Source organism: Cryptotermes secundus, unplaced genomic scaffold (assembly GCF_002891405.2).
Source record: "Cryptotermes secundus unplaced genomic scaffold, Csec_1.0 scaffold181, whole genome shotgun sequence".
NCBI lineage: Eukaryota > Metazoa > Arthropoda > Insecta > Blattodea > Kalotermitidae > Cryptotermes > Cryptotermes secundus.
Window position 1 is genome coordinate 356,295 of NW_019723906.1, and position 21,153 is coordinate 377,447.

At 43.2% G+C, this 21,153-nt stretch overlaps 1 protein-coding gene across 2 annotated transcripts in view; it reads right to left on the reverse strand.

The window, feature by feature from the left end:
* LOC111862010 (protein inscuteable homolog) overlaps nucleotides 1-21,153 on the reverse strand; it is an 89,006-nt gene that overhangs the window by 56,246 nt on the left and 11,607 nt on the right. Inside the window, exon 1 of one of the 2 annotated variants that reach the window (XM_033750531.1) lies at nucleotides 20,260-20,353. The exons of the other annotated variant lie outside the window; for it this stretch is intronic. The gene's annotated coding sequence lies outside the window, so the exon portion shown is untranslated. Of the gene's footprint in view, nucleotides 1-20,259; nucleotides 20,354-21,153 lie in introns of those variants that run through there. 2 annotated transcript variants of the gene reach the window in all.

Here is a 21,153-nt window from a genome sequence, read left to right on the forward strand (position 1 = left end):
GACCTCTGGATCTGTAGCCAGGACCTCTGACCACTAGACCACAGAGGCGGTCGGGTCATATAAATTACAATTCGTCTTTTGCACACAAAGCTAAATCATATTTTGACTGTAAAATACAATATAACATCTATTTGATATACATATGCTACTCTCGTTGTGACAATCGAGACGCTGTGACTCTGAATACAAGTGGGTGGAGTGTCGCAGTGACTGTGATTCTAAACGCACGTGGTCCATCCACTCAGGAAGTGGAGGTGGCATGACAAAGTAGTGTGGAACTCAGGCAAAGGCTTGCTGGCTACTTTACAATTAAATTGGTACCTGCACACAAGCCTAGCCGGCAGCTGGAAGGGCGATGCATGATTCATGATTCGTATCACTACCTCTGCTGAGTACACACCGGCATTCCACCATGTATGTCGTCACTGCTGCTGACTCACAATGTCATTCAGTCATCTCTAGATAACTCGAGATTCGAGTTCTATCTGGGATCGTTAAATCGATTTACTGTAGACATATCGATCTGTGAATCATACCGCCCATGCCGGAAAAGTCGATGGTGATGATCCAGACAAAAACTGATACCTGTTCCTCTAGGGTAGGGGTTAGGCGTAGGGTTAAACCCCACCCCGTAAAAAGAACTTAATTGTTGAGAAGGTTTTAACGATTGCAGTAGGACGGAAAGGGACATTTAACATTCTAAACCCTGCATTCTGTCCATACAGTGTATTTGTGTGTTTCGTATGGTTCTCACTATACACAGCGTGTATTTCCTTAAAGAATTCTAACCGGCTTATGAGATGTATTTCCTGCGCGATATGAAATAAATGTTTATTCATTATTCGGATGAATTTTCCATTACATCAACTGCTCCATATTCAATAATCTTTCTATCGTCGACGCTGTATAGTTTCGAGGCTAACAGCGTCGTTAAACAGTCACCTTAAGAAAACTTCAGTCTTTATACGGTTAACTGACTGCCTTTTCATAATGGTCGTGTTACAATTGTAGACCTAACTGCAAATATAAATGCCAAGTTTGTCGAATCTATGACAGACTGGCGATAACTCTGCACAGAGGTGACCAGCTGTTGACCTACATGTCAATACTGTAAGTACTTGATCTCTTGTTCTGCACTACCTCGTTGTGTTCATCATGGCACCGATTTTAGGGCCCTATACTGAATACACTGCCCAGTTAGCACAGTCACCCACACAAAGCTGTACATCTCAGAATGAATCTGATGATTTCATTTCAATTTTGAATCTCTCTGCTTGTATCACGTACACCCCCTCACCCGGTTTTCGATTAGATTTATTCTTGACGACCGAGTTCCTTAACAAAACTCAGCTTATCAATATATTCCGAAGTTTAAAGCTTACTGCTGATGGTATGGCCGGTCACGGTAGCCGAGCGGTCTAAGACATGCACTGTCTTCGCTCGCTCGGAAGCCGGGATCGTGGGTTCGAATTCCACTCAGGCCATGCATGTTTGTGTGCGTTTTTCTGTGTTTGTGTACAGGTAGGGGCCTTGCGACGAGCTGATCACCCGCCCAAGGAGTCCTATCGAATGTGTAAGATCTAATAAACCGAAGTAAAACGGAGAGTTTAATGGAGGTAGGCCAAGGCCCAAATTGGGGCTGTAGCGCCAACGGATGATGGTATGACATTCTGTTTAAAAATATTCTTTTGGACTCCGTCCATTTCCGATTCTATTAAAACCGCTACGGTCATTTTTCCGTCTTCTTGCGAAGAGGATACGAAAAAAAACATGTTCTGCTAGGCCATGGTTTAGAGTAAGTACCGTTCGCGCCAACAGAATGAGTGCTGTATCGTGTTCCGTTGCCTGAAGACGGAAACAGAACCAGTTTCCGAAATGCAGCGGTTGTAACAAAATCAGATGGTGGATGAGTCCAAAATCATAGATTCTAAAGGGTTCTGACGATGGTGTATAATACTCAAAATTACTGGGTTTTCGGACTTTGTCCATCGTCGGGTATTCTAAAAACTAGAAAACAGAAGGTTTCGGAAACTTGATCTGTTTCCGTCCTCAGGTGAGGGAAGAGACGAAGTCTCCGAAACGTGTTTTCCACTCTTTAGAATACCGGACGATGGACAAAGTTCGAAAACCAAGTAAGTCGGAGTCCAAAATCATAGTTTTAAAAAAAGAATTTTCCTGATTTGAAAGAAACGAGGCCATTATAAGTACTTTTCCCAGTAACCAAGATATTCATCCGGAACATTACAGTTGCTTCACATTATCTCAAGACGCCTTGCAGGAATTAAGATTTCACACCGAGTGTCGAGATATCAGACAACGCCAACGAAGGAACTGGCACGTCTAACGGAGCGTGTTTCCGGCAACTTGACTTCGACGTGTGTGCAAAGCCCCACATATTTTTTGTGCGTCTGAATTCTGTAATGAGGAGATATGGAGGATTGGGAAAAGAAAAGCGGTTTGGAATGGATCTCGTTTGTGTGGAGTATACAGAATTACATGAAACATATTGCCGAGGCTCCGACAGACGAAAGCGACCTCCAACATATATATGAGTTCCTAACTGCTGTGCTGTTGTGTGTTACTTTAAGTACGTGGATCAAATCCTTGCACAGGACAAGTTAGTTTACGGCTACAAGTATATCTTTAGGGTGTTGTAACGTAATTTTAATCAAAAATATCACCAGTTTCCGCCCAGAAATCTAGAATAATGAGCAATATAATAATATCTAAATGCATAAAATGCGACCTCTATAAATTTCCGGTTCCGTAGGGCCGTGCAGATAAGGAACACCCGCTTATACGTGTGTAGCACCCGTGTGTGTAGCACGTGTGTACGCAACCGTTTTCTATATGTCCGATTCTAGGCTACATAAGAAGATACACTGAGTTACAGTGACAGTCTAGTTCTACCGTGCTACAATACCAGTTCAGTGTTCAAGCAGTTCACTATTGTTGTTATCCATATGTGTATTGTAGCACGGTAGAACTAGACTGTCACTGTAACTCAGTGTATCTTCTTCTGTAGCCTAGAATCGGACATATAGAAAACGGTTGCGTAATAGGTACTGCTATTGCCGGTTACTGTGTTTATAAGTTCCCTAGCAACCGCTGTTTACTTGCTTCTGCCTAGCAACCGTTGTTTACTTGTCGTTGCTAATCAATGGCGCTTGCGTTGTCACACTTGCTTGAATGTGGGCAGTTCCCACACGTGTATTATTAAATGTACTGTATATTATTCTAAGCATATACAAGAACCAACGTTACTGCTGGAACGCGGAAGACGGCGTATTGGCTTATACGTAGTTTGTGGGTGTGGGTTCATGATATTCTTTAAGTGCACAAGTAAACTTTCTATGTCTACTAGTTTTATGTTTAAATATTGTGGTAAATATAAAGTTTAAATACATGTTGACCCTATAGAATGTAATTAATTCTTGTTCCTTTGCTAAAATATTACGATGAATAATATTTCCCTCTGGATGAGAGTCAGTCATCATTATTTTCTTTAGTACAGAATGCAGTTTTCATGTTTACTGTTCCAAACGTTTCCTGTGCATTAATTTCGAAATTATATTTTGTCTGAATTATGATATATTAATTTTGCAGGAATCTGTGTTACTTTTTCTCTATGCTACAGGCCGAAAGGTAGCGGGTTCGATTCTCCATTACATCGTTTGATTTTTCAATTGACCTAAGCCTTCCAGCCGTACAATGGCTCCGGGGTCGATCCTGTAACAGAAATGAGTACCAGGAATCTTCCTCGGGGCTAAAGGGCCGCCGGTGCGTAAGGCTCACAAATTTACCGCCATCTGTGAGCCAATTGTGTATAAAAGTTGGGAACCTCGACGTCTCACAAAATTATGGTCCTCCACAGCCTGTTACAGGGATAGCTTTACCCTTTTGTGTCATTCTGTTCATATACTGCCGTTACTCCCTTTCCACAGACATGTGCGTGGAATGTATCACTTAATTATTATGCCGTGTGTTACCATTAAAAGTGCAATGTAACTAGTTGTAATATACAGCGTTTTATAAAAATGTTGGATTATTCAGTCTGGTCTCAGTACCGAAAGAAAGGAAATATTTATTAAATTAGTATGCATTTTTACCGAATAACCAAGTATGTAACAACAATCAGACATTAATTATCGACGAATATTTGACGAACATTATTCCGTCTTTTAAATTTTAGTCGCTTCATATTGTGATGTGAGAAGAAAATAGACCATAATGCCAGTCGAAGAACGGTTACTTTTGAGTTTCGTTCAAAACAGAGCCATTACATTCAAAGAAAATTAGTAGGCCTTCTCGAGAAGCCGCCAGTTGTGAAGCTACTCAAGAATTTCACAGCATTTTATGAAACCCGAAGGTGTATTACCGTGTTTACAACTAGCTCAATCTAGTCCATACCACCCGATCATATCTCTCTAAGATCCATTTTAATATTATCCACCCACCTGCGTCTTGGTCTCCTTAGTGATTTCTTACAGGATTCAGAAAGCTGATGTGTCATGGTCAGAAGACCGAAACTTAAGATTGTGGGATTCGTTATCCAAACTGTTTGTACAAGGTATCTTCGATAACCCTATTAACACATTTAGGCAACTACCTGAGATTAAACAGTGAATGTTCTTTTCTTTCACAGGCCTATTTCGGTTTAACTTATCGCCGTTGCTATTATCAGCTAGACAACTTTTCTGTTACATGTCAGAACGTCGGTTTGCAAGCACAGCCACTTGCGAACGTCACAGTGTAGTGGTGAAGACAAGCTACCGTGTACCCTACTTTCATACTTTCCACCATTATCTCCAGAGATGGTTGGGCTTGTAGATCTGCCTCAAGTACGAGCAGGTTATGACCTCTTCTGCTTCAATCACAGTTCTTCATTCGCTGTCAGATTCTTTCTCTGGTGTGTGTGGATTTGGAAGTGCTTCCAAATCTTGTGTTTTCTGCGCCTGTCCAAGTTTCATGTGGAAGTCCGTAATTAAACATGGTAAAGTTAAAGTTGATTAAGAGGCGATTGAACTCGGGTAATGCTTGCTACCTTTCAGTCCAGGACGTTTTGTCTTCTCGTCTGCTGTCCAAAAAACTTAAAAATTTGAATATACAAAACTATAATTTTGCCTGTAGTTCTGTATGTGAAACTCGGTCTCTGACGTTAAGGGAGGAACATAGAATGAGGGTGTTTGAGAACAGGGTGTTGAGGAGAATATTTGGACCGAAGGGAGATGAAGTGACAGGAGGTTGGAGAAAACTGCACAATGAGGAGCTTTATAACTTGTACTCTTCTCCAAGTATAATTAGAATAATCAAGTCAAGGAGGATGAGGTGGGCAGGGCATGTAGCACGAATGAGGGAGACGAGGAATGCATATAGGATATTGGTGGGAAAGCCAGAAGGAAAGAGACTACTGGGAAAACCAAGGCGTAGGTGGGTGGACAATGTTAAAATGGATCTTAGAGAGATAGGATGGGATTGTAAGGATTGGATTGGTCTGGCTCAGGATAGGGACCAGTGGAGGGCTCTTGTGAACACGGCAATGAAACTTAGGATTTCATAAAATGCTGGGAAATTCTTGAGTAGCTGCGGATTTGGCTGGTCCTCAAGAAGGGCTCAGCTCATAAGTAAGTAAGTAAAGATAAAGTCGTCCCTGTGCTTAATTCGACAAGTACTATGGGGACTTACGGGGAGTGGCGGTACATCTTCTTGACCTCGGCACTAGATGGAGGTGTGTGGTCAGCTTCACGGCCCTGTCGCTTTACCCCCCCCCGGGGGGGGGAAAGCCCCAGTACCAATTGGGTAGGAGGCTGGGTGGACCCCAGAGAAGATATGGTGCCGGCTGTGGAGAAGAGAAAAATCTTGCACTGCCGGTAATCGAACCAGGACCTAGCCCGTCGCTATACCGTCTGAACTATCCCGACTCGTACTTACACGTGTCCTAAACGTAATATAAGCTTTCAGACTCAATAATATATTCGAAGAAACATAGTCGTATATATTGTCACGTGTAGGGTGACTACAGACGGGATATGGATTGGTGAATGAATTTACTGGCCACTTATACACACCGCTCGGAACTACAAGCATTTACAACTCTATCGTTAAGCTCCACAATTCACAAATTACCACAGAACCCGCTATGCCTTTTTCCAGCCTGCTGTGTCTTCACCATCCATTCCCTGATATCGGCTTCTAACAGTGGAGATTCTTCAGCTTCACGCGCTCAAGTCCTATCTTCACAGCCTCCCGTACAGAACTTGACTCTCAATTGACAACTGACGAACTCCCAGGCTGGCGGCCATTTCACAGCCTGACTTTCAACTGACAGCTCCCAACTGACTACTAACTTGGTCGCCGAATTGTGTTCCTTACAACCACTACGTAAGGACTGATTAGAAAACACCGTTTCCAACAGTAATTCTATTGTTTTGTGTTCGTACTCTTTGCAGCGGGAACGTGTTTACCGATCCGTTGCCTAGAAACGGGTTGCATAACGCCGTTTGTATATTCGCCTTTTGCATAGCAGCGGCTGTACACGCTACAACATAAACACATACATACATACAGCAGGGAAAATGTCTATAAGTAAACCAGTTATAATTTTATTAAAACATACTATGTTCCTGTTTTGCCTTACAAATTAAGGTGTCTACAGTGTATATTCACGTGAATCCGGCGTTATCCTGAACACATACGGGGTTCCACACTCCTCTCAGTCCAGCTGTTCCACGAGTTACACAGGCGTTCAGATCGGATGTCTTGTTTTCTTGGCCGCTCTCTTCAGTTGTGTCGGCTGCTTCCAGGTGTGGAAATTGGCGGCTGCGTGCTACAGTGGCAATCTTGATTCAGACGCCACCTGAGTCATGGCAGATGTCACGAAGAACTTCCTCCAGAAAACAGTTTCCGGACTGGCTTGTCAGAGGGGTCTCTTGTTCACACCTTGTTATATTAAATCCAAACAATGCTCACTGCAGTACGGTCGTTACCGAATATAACTATCAACTGGATAACATTCGTACTACATGGCCATGCCCATTTCGTCCTCTTTGACTTGATCATTCTAATGATACTTGGCGAAGAGTACAAGTTATGATGCATATAGGTACTTAATTTCGATATTCTTTGGACGTGCCGATCACAGGGGCCGAGAGGTTTAAGGCATGAACCGTCTTCGCCCGCTCGAACGCTGGGATCGTGGGTTCGAATCCTACTCAAGGCATGAATATGAATGCCTGTGTGCGTTTATTGTGTTTGTGTTCTGTGTGTAGGTAGCGGTCTTGCGACGAGCTGATCCCCCATCCAAGGAGTCCTACAGAATGTGTATGGGATTAAGAAACTGATAACGCGGCCAAGGCCCTACAAAGGGCTGCAGAACCATAAAAATTAATTCCTTGGATGTCCAGTAAGTTTAGAGGGGATGCACAGATAGCAGAGTAGTTGGCGGTGCGGGCTCATCAGAAAGGTCTGAGTATGCGGCCATAGTACGGCCTGCCTTGGGGAGAACTGGAAAACAGTACAAGAGCCCCCCCACACACACACACACACACACACACACACGCGTTACCGCGTGGCGGGTACCACCTGTGTAACGTACTGGCGACACCACGCTGCTGCTTCTGCAGAACATTTACTGGTACAGCTGTCTAGAGCCTCCAGGTGCAGTACTGCCTACCGAGCGACCTCTGTGTTCTACACTCACCAATATCGGGGGAATCCACGGTAAACATTCCCTATCCATTGACTCAGCGATGCAGCATTCCAAAACCGACTAACTACTATGAACTCCATTGGGCACACTCTCTTCCTAATTAATTAGCTGATCCAAAACTTCCACGCGTTCACGGAACCCGAAGTTTCACCACCTGTCATTGGAACCTATCCTGAATTAGTTCACTCAAGCCTGTACTTTCACGCTTTCATTTTGCATGATCCATTTTAATATCAATCTACCATCTAATCCTAGATTTGTGTGTGCGTTTTCTCTGTTCAAATTTTAGAGCCAAAATGTTGTATGTATGTAATGTTTTTCCCGTGCATGCTACATGTCCCATCTCATCCTTCGTGGTTTAGTCGACGTAGAAGTGTGATATGCATTATGTTAATTATGAAGCACCTCAGAATGAATTGTCAATGTGATTGTTACTATGCGATAAGTACCGGTCTATTTGACGCGATGTCTTTGCTCTAGCTCGGGAATATGACGCTGTTACTAGTGTATTTGTAATTATCTCTCCGTTGCCCTGTATTGGACCTAAGATAAAGTAAACTGAATGTGGATTTGCATTCTTCGCCAAATATTTTCAGCGTAATCGCATTAAAAATGTGGGCAATCTATGTAGCAAGTACTCAGAGTGACATGTGCGTACAAAAGTTCAGCAGAAACCCTAAAAGAAAGAGCTGAGTTTGGAAACCCAGCCACTGATAATATTAAAATTGTACCTAAATTGAGAGCAAGAAATAAGTAAATGTATCCAGCTCATTATATTTCCTAACGTTGGGCTCATGCGGGCACTGTAATGAACTTCTGGGCCTCACTAAATTCATGTAATATCTTGAATAGCTGAGCGACTGTTAGCTTCTGAAGATCTCTATTCCATCGAAAAATTACTTAATTTATAAACGTTAATTTTACCCATTATTTTTATTGCATAATCTGCAATTTCAAAGTAAAAATAATGTTTTAGATTGGTGCTATATATGTTTCAGGCTTGGAGAAATTACAATACTTAATTTCCAAATTCTCTTCGGATCGACAGCGTTGACACAGGTAGTTTGAAATTTCGTCTGTGCTTTGTCCATATGCTGTGCAAGTCCATTATGTCGCACCAGGTGGTCTCATGTCTCAACAGGGCACGCGCTTACCCACGCGACCGCTGGTCCCCCTGAACCATAACAACCCTTCCTCCCACGCCTACCCCAACCAAGCAACATTACTGACACTCAAAACAGAGGAGCAGTCACTTAAACTCCTGTATCTCCTATTTACCTTACGGTTTGTGAGCATCCATTCTCGTATTAGTGGAGTGGAATGACAGGGCATTGTCGGCGAAGTCATTTGAGTAGATCTAGACATTCATTCCAGAAACCTTTAAGGATTAAGTGCAGTACAAGATCTGCTACTGACCTTCGGTGTCGACGACCACATTACATTATCTTTCATTTGTGAGAGGACTGGGCCTCCTCAGATACATTCCAGGAAGCATAGTGGGATATAAAATTCTCCAAAAATGTGTGAGCTGGATGACTAGGGTTCGATTTCCGTCAGGGTACAGGGATTAGGTCTTCTCTATAACGTACAGACCGGCTCCGGGGCCCACCCAGCCTCCTAACCAGTGCGTGTTCGAAGCCCTTTTCTGACAGCAGAGCGGCTGAGTTGTAAATCTAATCATTCATCTCCATCCAGTTCCGAGGTTCACACATGTGGAGCTATATCTACACTCCCCCATACATCTTCATGTAAGTATTTACCTTTTCACAGTACGTTTAATTAGAACAATGCATAGGCGTACTAGCAACCTGGAATGAAATAAACATTAGGGCTCTCTTGAGGGCTGCAGTCTTCCGGGAAAGAATTTGGTGATAATGATCGAGTTAATTGAAATCCTTCGAATTTCGCAGAATTGAAGTCAACGCAATTGTGCTTTGTGGAGATCCTTAATAGGGTTAGCCGCCGGCTTCTTGCCGCTGTGGCCAGGGTTCGAACCCAGGCCAGGTAATGTAGGATTTATGGTGGGAAAACTTGCACTGGGGCAGGTAATGTGGGATTTGTGGTGGAAAAAACTTGCACTGGGGCATGTGTACTTCTGTTTCCCCTGCCAATTCTCATTCCTCCAACTGCATCACATTTGTTATTCATCGTTATCACTGACGCTGCATATTTTCGATACTGACAGAGACGTCAAATAACAAAAGAATGACAAGATAAGAGTGCTGCTCCAGTACATACCCTGCAATGTAAGTTGAGCCGGCGTACAGCGGGGGCAGCGTGTAATGGTACAGTGTTCCAGAGACGGACACTTGAAGCCTTACAACGCCTCGGCCTGGATACAAGTGGAATATTAAAATAGAACTTGAAGAATGGTGTGTGACACGGTGGGCTGGATTCAAGTGGCTCAGGATAGGGACATGTGGCCGACTCCTGTTAACACAGAAATGAAAATTCGAAATCCATAAAGGGCAGGAATTTGTAGACATGTGTCACCATTTGTTTCTTACGAAGGACTCTGGTCCGTGAAATTAGCTGTTATATGAACAGTGCTGGGAAATTTAATCTGTTTGTCTCATTTTGGAGGCATGCTTCCGAGAGCAGACTTTGGGTTTATCATCCCAGTGGATCGCACAACAAAATAAAATATTAAACTCTTGAGAACCGTAAACGAAATCAGAGATTTCAGTTTTGCAGGAGCATGAGACGTCAATTTTATTGTTAGTTTAACATATGTTTGTGTGGTCACTCGACTTTCCTAATGCAAGTACAAGAACAGTTGGCTTCTTTATAGGATCTTCCTAAATGATGTTGCAAATAAACTCAGTGCTTCTAGACCTCTTATTAAAATAATCTGAGTACATGGAGCAGCCTTTCATGAGAAACTAACAGCCTCTCACATGGTGAAGAAATTTCCGGCCTTCTGTGAACCCCAAGGTTTATTACACGTACTATCGTGCTCACAGAAGCCAGCCACGAGACTCTGTCCTGAGCCAGACGAATCAATTCATCGTTGCCGCATCTTTAAGATTCATTTTTAGCCCACGTTCCTTATTTTGAGAAAATAAGAAGCTTATGTTATCACCTTGCTGTCTGTGCATCCGTCTGTGTACCTCCTCCAAACTTTTACTAAGAGGCTTAAGTAATCACACTGCTGTGTTCTTACATCCTCCCCTAATTTTTGTTAGGAGGCTTATGAGGTCACTTTCCTCTGTGTCCCATCCCCTAACTTTTGTTAGGATGCTTATGATATCGCCTTGCTGTCTGTGTCTGTGCCCCCCCCCCTTTATGTTTTCGTTTTCTATGCAGTTCATGTCATACTAAACAAAAGTAGCTCTTCCCAGAGCTTCTTGTGATACACTTTCCTTTCAGTTACTTGCAAGTCTCTATCCCTCACAGTTCCCAATTAAAACTTTGTGTGCATTTACCATCATTAAAATATCAGTAATCTAATAATTACCAACTGTAATAAACTCAGAAATGTAGCTTCATTTATATCCATTATACAAATAGTATAGAGGCTAAAAACTGTGGGATGGACGACCTAAGAATCTGAGTTCAATTCCTTCCAGAGTAAGAGATTTGTCTATCCTCCACAGCATCCAGACCGGCCCTGGGGCCCACCCAGTCTCCTGTCATTGCATACTGGAGGATCTCTATAAAACTGAAGCGGCCGGCGCTTGTAGCTAACCTCACCTCCATCTAGTACCAAGGCTGAGAATTCTTGGACACAAGCCAGAAGGTCGCGGGTTCAAGTCCCGATGAGGTCATTGGATTTTTTTCGATTGACCTAATCCTTCCAGCCGCACTATAACCCTGGGGTCGACTCAGCTTCTAACAGAAATGAGTACCAGGAATTAATTAAATAATTTTCCTGGGGAGTAAAGCGCGGCCGACGCGTAAGGCTGACAAACTTACCACCATCTTTGAGCCGACTGTCTAGATAATGTGGGACCCTCAACGTCTCACAACCCTATGGGCCTTCACGGCCTCTTACAGGGATAGCTTTACTTTTTTTTTTACTTACATATCTATGCCACCATACGTCTTTATGGAGCCGTACTTAATTAAGCACAAGGAAAATTGTATCTTAAATATCTATCAATCGCAGAGAGTGGTATCACCTGTATAGGCCTGTATGAACATTCACTCTTATGAGACACTGATTAGGAATTTCTAAGCTTTGTTACTGTGACTAAACCAACAAGCTTTTCCGCTCTTCAAAAAAAAAAATGTGGTGACACATCCGCTCGGTTATGAAACGTCACGCTCTCGCCCGAGCGAAGTCTTTATACGTAGAAACATCTGCCTCGGAAAGGTGAGCTTCAGTTTTGAATTGCGGAGGGAAGGGTGGAACTTGATTGGATTATGGGGTAAGGGGATGTAAAGAATCGGGGGAGCAGTAGAAGTGCCAGGAACTAACGATCTCAGCAGAAACTATAAACTTCCGGATATTTTACTGCGTAATGTAATTTGTGGCTTATGCTTGCATGGTCGCTATTACTCTATACTAACATCTGATAAAAGATTACAGGCCTTATCTAAATTCTGCGACAAATGGGAAAAATTCTTAAATGAAGATTTCAGATGGAATATTGTTACTATTATAATTAATTTTGTCATTATCATAAATCATTATTAATTTACTGATTTATTTCACACAAGTCTTGCTGACATCAGAAGCCTGAAAAGCGCAGTCGGTATAGCGACTGACTGTGGGCTGTACGGCCAAGTGGTCGGAGTTTCTCCTCTTCACGTCGTCCAGGAGAGTTCTGGGGCCCAGCCAGCCTCTTTTCATGGTGATAAAGTGGCCGGGTCGTGAAGCTGGCTACTCACCTACAACTAGTGCTGAAGTCAAGAACACGTGGATTTATACATCCACTCGCTCATACGTCTTCATGGCTAATGCTTAATTTGTGAAGCACTGGGATAACTTCACCCTGTTAACGCATGTGACATACATCCCTATGTTACTTTCCTCCTTGCTCCACGGTGCTTGATGATCCTTGGCCTCCTTCACGACAGATGCCTATTCTTCTCCATTATTTGCCATTTGGCTCCATTTTTTCTTTTTTAGTCGTCGCTAATCATTATCTACATCTTCAACCCATTTCAATCAGGGACTTCCCACTGCCTCCTGACTTACTTTAACGCTCCTGTCCTGAATAATCTTAGAGCATCCTGAGCGGAAAAATAGAACTCACTATCCTTATAACATTTCCTTAACCGTCATGCATCTGGCATCCATATTTAAGTTTCTTAACATTTATTGTTTATCGACATTATATTATTAGCCTCACGCTCAGCCCCCAAAATGGCTGCTTTGCGTGTGGTGCTCACCAAGCCATCTGTCTAGCTTGTGTGGTCCTACCAAAAGCTTACCCCTTCCCCCCGCTGCCTTAGCTGTTCAGGTGACCACAAACGTTTCCACGATGTCCAAATAGTAGCCCAGACGGAGGATGGGTGGCGTGTAAAGTCACAAACATGATCTGAATCTAATACACAGTTTAAACGAGTTAGTATGCTCACTATAAGAACTTGTTCCGCTGTACTCTAGTGGAAGTGACAGGACTCATGATAACAGCTGGTTCTTGCAAAGGAATGTAGGCTTATGAGAGCGAGAAAATTTTTCGCTATTTTCAGACTCCTCTTGCGGATACAATAACTGGGTTTCTCTGAACTCGTTTTGATGCCAAATGTCTCCAGTCTTCTCAGCTGGGCATTTCTAGCTACTCAGAGGTGCTGAAAACTCAGCCAGATATGCCGAGATTTTCTACCTTGCAGGTCTGTGAATAAGTTTGTCAGTGACGATGGGACCAATTCAATTGTTTTCATTTCTTTGCCTTCAAGAACTGCCTCAGATTTTGCGTGTTGCAGGGCTGATATTCTTCATCAGTCTTCGCACACTGTTATGTCTTCCTGACTGTTGTTTCACTGAAGAAGATGTGTGCATCTAATTAGTATTTTCTGATCCATCTTTGCATTTCCTACAGTTACACCTTCAGGTTCTATCGTATTATCCTGAATTATAGATTTGAAACGATTTTTCGGCCATGTATAACTTCGTCCAGAGTACAAGTCATATAAATCTACCCTTCTGTTTCGGCAAGAACAAAATTCTCCTGACATAGTAGTAGTAGTAGTAGTAGTAGTAGCATTATCTATTTAATATTATTCACTTATTACTGTAATAAAGGTAAATTTGGCCCTGTACTTAACTAATTAAGCATTAAGCCATGAAGACGTATGGGGGAATGGATGTATAAATCCATGTATACGTGAACTAGGCACTAGCTGGAGATCAGTGGTTAACTTCACGCCCCGGCCGCTTTATCCTCGGTGCCCATTAGATAGAATGCTGGGTGGGCCGCAGAGACGGTCAAGACGACACTGAGAAATGAAAATTTCTTGACCCTAACTGGACTCGAATTCCAACGCCTCATTCGTCCACCCCGTAGCCAGTCGCTATCCCGGCTCGCCTTCTATTTTCACAAATTTATTCCGCAGAAGCATTTTGGACCCTTTTCTTACCAGACGACACACACTGGCTATTCCTATGCCTTAGCCCCTATCAAGGATCCACCAGCGTCACCCTTTATCCTATTCAAATTACAAATCATGTAATATTCAAAATATTAGGCGAAAGATCAACCAAATGATTAGCCTGTAGTTACATGTGTGCATCAAACTATGCCGGGCTTTGCCTGATGTCACTATAGGTGTATAGTCACTACTATCTATATTCTCACGCAGCAGAGTCACATCATCAGCACAACCAACAGCTGATGTGTCCCGTTTAATTTGTCCCACCTGGCTTTCTCGGAACTTCCTAATGGCTTATTCTAAAGCAAAGTTGAAAAGCAGTGGCGATAAAGCATCCCTTGTTTTAGACCATTCTGGACAGGAAAAATATCAAATGTTTACCTCTACGGATAGGTGTACAGTGAGCATGTTTATAAGAAGTCACAGTTTCGTTATGACGAAGTATAATTTATCTGGGTATGAAAGTAAGCTTGGAGACTGACATCTGCGAACACCTTTACCTCCACATTAATTTGAACGAAGTATACGCCTAAAACTTTTAAAGTCTGTCCTTACACAGGAAATTACGCAAGCCATTTCGAAGTCTAGTACATTCTACTTTCGTCAGCACTGTAATTGATTGTATTTCATTACAGACAGAATGTGTAAGCGATATACGGTCATCGCATCTCGCCTTCGGAGAAAACTGCGTACACAGTGAAAAAGGACTCCGCTGCATGTTGACAGGAATGTTGTCGTTGACAGATTAATGGCGCGTGTGGAATCAATAATTGCATAATACGTGTTAGGGATGTAAACAAACACGAACTTACTTGATAACAAAAGAGACCTCCGTCGCACAAGATAGAAATGTATACCATAGTTCGGACGGAAAATGACGATCACAATACGCGACGCAGTGATGTACCTCCACAGTCCACTACAGCTGTAAACAAATATTGTCGGCCGCTCCATAGCTCAAGCGGTTAGTCGCTGGCTTCCCATCGCGGCGGCCCGGGTTCGATCCCGGGTCTGGTCAAGTAGGATTTGTGGTGGACAATGCGGCGCTGGGGCAGGTTTTCTCCGAGTACTTCGGTTTCCCTTACCAATCTTCATTCGACCAATTGCTCCACAATCACCCTCACCTATCATCTGGGGCTGGTACAATAGGCCAGAAGTGGCCGTAGTACAAGGAACTTAGTCCCACCCCACTAGCAATAAAAAAAAAAAAACAAACAAACAATGCCAGGGAGACAGTGACCGTCCCTTTCGGGAAGCTGATAGTCGCTCGGCAAGCAAGATAATTTCCAGAGTTTTATGCAATTCGACGATTCACTGCAGTGTTAGCCAGTTTATCACAGATTAATCAAATCCATATCTTGTGTGGGAACTGTGTGCGAGGAAGTTACTGTGACCTATATTAAGGTGCTACCTTCACGTAGGCGTGATTAACAACAAAGTGAGGAAACTGAAATGCTAAGTGCATAGAGATGCACACGTCTTATCAATATTTCATAATTTATTTTTTAATTTTACCTCGAACATATGGCTTGTCGATAATTTGTATCGATATTAATGAGTCTATATATTGGTTGTGTCGGACAGATTCATAATGCATACCAAGAACCAATGAAAACCAGGAAGGAGCTCATATTGATTGATTTTTTGCTGAAATTCAAAATGAATAACTCCTAAATGTGAATCAGATTTGCTGGCAAAATCATCTGCAATGCGCGTTCTTTAATTTTGATGCAGAAATACGGACAGCAGATGTGTTAATCGTATTTCAGATCATAAGGAACTGCTCCCCCCCCCTTCCCCCAGCTGTGGGAAGTGAACATCTGGAACCCCTGCCTGCGCTTGTCTATAAGAGGGTTTCACCAGAGGACATCCCCCATCATCGATACAAAATTCATAAACTGTCTAGCACTCTTCAAACGATCATGATGTCAAAAAATTGTTTGTAATCATGTCAGCAAGTTTGACGACTGCCTAACTGCAGTCACATTTGTTACTGTGAGCTCCAAATTCTCTATTCGTACCACGAAATACAAATTGCATGTTTGGACAGCACAGCTGTGAGGAAATTGTATGCCTTATGAATCTTTCCGACACATCCAATATATCGACTCATTGATATCGATACAAATTATCGACCAGCCATGTTCGAGGTAAAATTAAAAAAGAAATTATGAAATATCGATAAGCCGTGTGCATCTCTATGAGCTTAGCATTTCAGCTTCCTCACTTCGCTGCTAATCATGCCTACGTGAGGTTTATTCAGTATGATTAATAACCAGTCCGATCTTATCGTATGCAGTAGTCGTTGCACTCACCATAATTCACCGGGAGCTACGGAAGGGGGGGGGGATACTGTGGAGAGGAAACAGCGCCTAACCGGCATGTGGAAGTCTCGTCTTGCTACAAACATGATTCATACGGGTGAAACTGGAATCCTTGCAATGTTTGCCGAATCGCATGGCAGCATGATACAGAATGTAATGATCCAAAAGCAAGTAACTACGTACAACTATATCAAAATTTCAGCGTACTATACACCGACTACTGAAATTGGTTCCATAGTAGAGACAGTGTTACTTTCAGTGGCAAGCCGGGTATTATGAAACTGGTAGATACGTTACGGGCCGGTCACGGTAGCCGAGCGGTCTAAGGCATGTACTGTCTTAGCTCTCTTGAAAACCGGGATCGTGGGTTCGAATCCCACTCAGGGCATGGATATTTAGTTTGTGTGTGTGCGTTTTTCTGTGTTTGTGTACATGTAGAGGCCTTGCGACGAGCTCATCACCCGCCCAAGGAGTCCTACCGAATGTGTAAGATCTAGAAAAGCCGAAGTGAAGTTCATGGAGGTAGGCCTAGGCCCACTGGGGCTGTAGTGCCAAGGAAAAAGAAAAAGATACGTTACGGGGTACACAGAAGAAAAAAATAAACCACCGTTGTGACATTACAATCCTAGCGCTCCAAATCCGAGCAAAGTACAATCCCATTCGCGTCATTCATCGTCCCTCACAGAAGGTTATTTCCAATGAGTCAACAAACTTAAAACAAATTCCGTGGCCTGTAGTCCGCAAGCGAACTATACCGACCGAGCGACCGCCGCTTGTCGGCAAAGTTAATGTCAACTTTAGCGGATAGAGGGTGTCACGTGGTAACCGCAACGGATCCCCACGGCTGTTAATCTCGGTTTTCTAGGCCGGAGCCGCTATTTCCTCGGTATAGCTCCTCAATTATCCTCACAAGGCTGAGTGGACCCCGTTCCAGACCCACTACTCTGAAAATCTGGTAGCGCTGGGAATCGAACCCAGGGCCTCTGGAATTCTGACCCCTAGACCACAGGCTTGTCGTAATTTCCAGGAAAAGTAAAAGGTAGTGTCCATGTGTTTCGTTAATTAAGCACCACTCCATGAAGACGTATGGGTGAACGGAGGGATAGCTCCATCATTCTTGACGTCAGCATTAGATGAAGGTGAGCCATCAGTTTCACGCCAGGTGCCGTTCTAAATTTCGACATCAAGGAAGGCCAGTGTATTCAAATGGATGCAGCCTGGAACTCAAGCGGCTGGTCGCCTTTAATGCAGTCGCTCTCAGCCACAACTTGATATGGGGGCCCCGCCAATTCTAAACTAGCACATTAACTTAATATATTACGCAAATTTAGTGCTTCTAGAATATCAAGCAACCTTGAATGATCGAGAAAGAACGGGAAATATCGGAAGCAATAATCCTGCGTGTTTGTCATTAATTGCGCAATAAAAGATTCAGACACTGAACATATTGCAGACATCTGGCAACAAGAATGAGTCACGTGAATAATTAATGGAGTAGGTATGTGTATGATTGTATGAAGGGAATTAATAATACTGCCTGCATTTGTTCTCTGGACATTCCTCGCCAGTTACAATGAACTATATAAAGTTATGGTGCCATGATCAAATAGGAGAAGAATTAGTATCAACTTTTTTCCCTTCCTTCTCGAGATTCTAGCTTGTTATTCAAAATGTCGGATGTTTCATGTATGCGCACAGCAAGAGGTCCGTTGCTAAAGTGCAAAAAGTCACGATGTTTATAAATTTCAATAGATTTTCATAGCGCAAATGTTAGGGATGACTCTGAAAAATATGAATATTTATGAAAATCAAAATTTCACTTGCATATTGTCAACCCTTACCAGTCTCTTCATATGGGCTGTGAATAAAAACAGCGTGATCCAGTTTCAGTTAGAGAAACCAAGAATAGCAAACCCACCGTACATAGCTACAGTCCCATATACGTCAGTGACGACCATTTCATTACCGAAGGTATTAGCAAATTCATCCAAAGTCTCCATCAGATATCATCTGGGTGATTAGGAAGAGAGAAGCAGGGCATGTAGCAAGCATACAAAATTTAGTCGGAAAACCTGAAGAACGAAGACGACTATGAAAACCTAGACATAGATGGGAGGATAATGTTAAAGTAGATCTTAAAGGAATGAGAGTGGACTGGATTTAACTGGTTCCGGATTCAATCCAGTAAAAATATAAAGCAAAAAAAAAATACCAAGCTTGAGACAAAACTTGAGGATATCTTCGTTTTGTGTGCCCAGTATACGTTAAAACAGTTTTCGGGGGCATCTGTAGAATTCTACGTCTACATTTAAAAAGACCTGTATTTTGATCCTTCGCGATGCTGAAATTTCTTGTGACTTAAGTATCTACGAAAGAGGGCGGCGCCATAGCTCAAGCGGTTAGTCGCTGACTTCCCACCGTGGCGGCCCGGGTTCGATCCCGGGGTCTGGTCAAGTGGAATTTGTGGTGGACAAAGTGACGCTGGGACAGGTTTTCTCCGAGCACTTCGGTTTACCTTGCCAATCTTCATTCCACCAATTGCTCCACAATCACCCTCACCTATCATCTAGGGCTGGTACAATAGGCCAGAAGTGGCCGCAGTACAAGGGACTTAGTCCCCTCCCTCCACACCAGAAATAAAAAAAAAATATACGAAATAGGAGAAGCCGTTAGAAATGCTCGCAGAAAGAAAGATCACTTAAATTAAATGTCTATTTCTAAAATTATTATAATTTCTGATGTTTGAGAAGCTGATCTGTTAATTTTCTCCAGCACATTCACTGTCTCTCTTGATTGTACCTAGCAACTAAACTGGTAACCTATTCCAGAAACACAAGTCTCTAAGACACGGATATAGAGCAGCATTAAAAATATAATTTTGTGAATCCGCTGCAAGCAGTTCGTTTCGTCGCTCAAACTATTCTCCTGTCTGACGATAAGTTATTGTCAGTCGGCATTGTGAGTTGGACATGTTTTGAAGTTCAGAGAAAGCAAATTATTTCTCAATAAGACATATCACTGGCCTTCAGCTGCACAGAAAGTTCTTATCTAGGTTTTTCTCGTCTGTAGAGAACATAAAGAGAGCCGCGATAGCGCAATCGGTTTGGCGATTGACTACGAGCTGGACGGCCAAGGGGTCGGAGTTCGAGTCCCAGTAGGAGCAAGACTTTTCTCCTCTCCACATCAACCACGCCGGTTCTGTGGCCCACCTAGCCTCCTATCCAAATGGCACCAGGGGTAAAGCGGCCGGGGCGTGAAGCTGACCACTCATCTCAAGCATACGTGCACCTATACATCCACTCCCCCATACGTCTTCATGGCGTAGGTAAGGTAAGGGGTAAAAATGTAGAACTATCCCTGTAACAGGCCATGAAGGCCCATATGGTTGTGAGACGTCGAGGCTCTCACATTTTCTAGACAATCGGCTCACAGATGGCGGTGAGGTTGTCAGACTTACGCGCCGGCCGTTTTTACCATCCAGGAAGATACCTGGTACTCATTTCTGTTAGAGGCTGAGTCGACCCCAGGGTCATAGTGCGGCTGGAAGGATGAAGTCAAATGAAAAATCCAGTGACCTCATCGGGACTCGAACCCACGACATTCCGGCTTGTAGCATAGTGCCTCAACCAACTGCTTTACCGCTTCATGGCGTAGTGTTTAATTAATGAAGCACAGGAACAACTTTACCTTTCAGAACACAAAGCAGAACCACAAGCGCTCTCCCTTGTTTCGCTTGCGGACTACAGGCCACGGAGTTTGTCTTGTTTTTTGTTTGGATGTGACAGTAATGAGTACTGATGATAAGGAATTAAAAATAGACAGATGACTCCAAGTTCACATCGTCACACCCTATTTTCAAGTACCAATTTTAATAGCACACTAAGCGATGGATGTAAATAAACGCAGCACGTTCACAGTTCTGGAAATCTATCGTCACTCTGATACCGGAAGCCATGGTACAATGTGTTAATAAATAGTGTGAATCCGCAGCATCGCATCGGTAGCGAACTTGCGCATTTCATTCACTGCCTCAGGGTCCGGTAGGTGCGCTGATCTTGACAGTGCGATACGCGTGTGTCGGGGCGAGACACATATGCTGATCCTGTACTCAAATTATAAATCATATCCTACGCCAGCTGGGATGTTGCCAGGACTTGTTTTGGCATACCCTCTGTTAGTATAGGCGGCACGGGGTGTTGGCTGTGGCACTACGCTACATGCCGGTAGGTCGCAGGTTCGATTTCCGATGTCATTGCATTTTTCAATTTACCTAATCCTTCCAGCAGCACTATGGGCCTGGGGTTGATTCAGTCTCTAACAGAAATGAGTAAGAGGTTTCTTCCTGGGGGTAAAGGGCGGCCGGCGCGTAAGGCTGACAACCTCGTCGCCATCTGCGAGCCGATTACCTAAAAAGTGTGGGAGCCTCGACATCTAACAGCCTATGGGCCTTCAAGGCATATTCTGGGGATACATTTACTTCTGCCTCGGTTATTTTTTGCAATTTCATTCAGCAGGATCCACCTTCAGTAGCTATAATGTCCAGGTAGTCAAAGCATTTCCAGAATATTCCGGAACCACGGG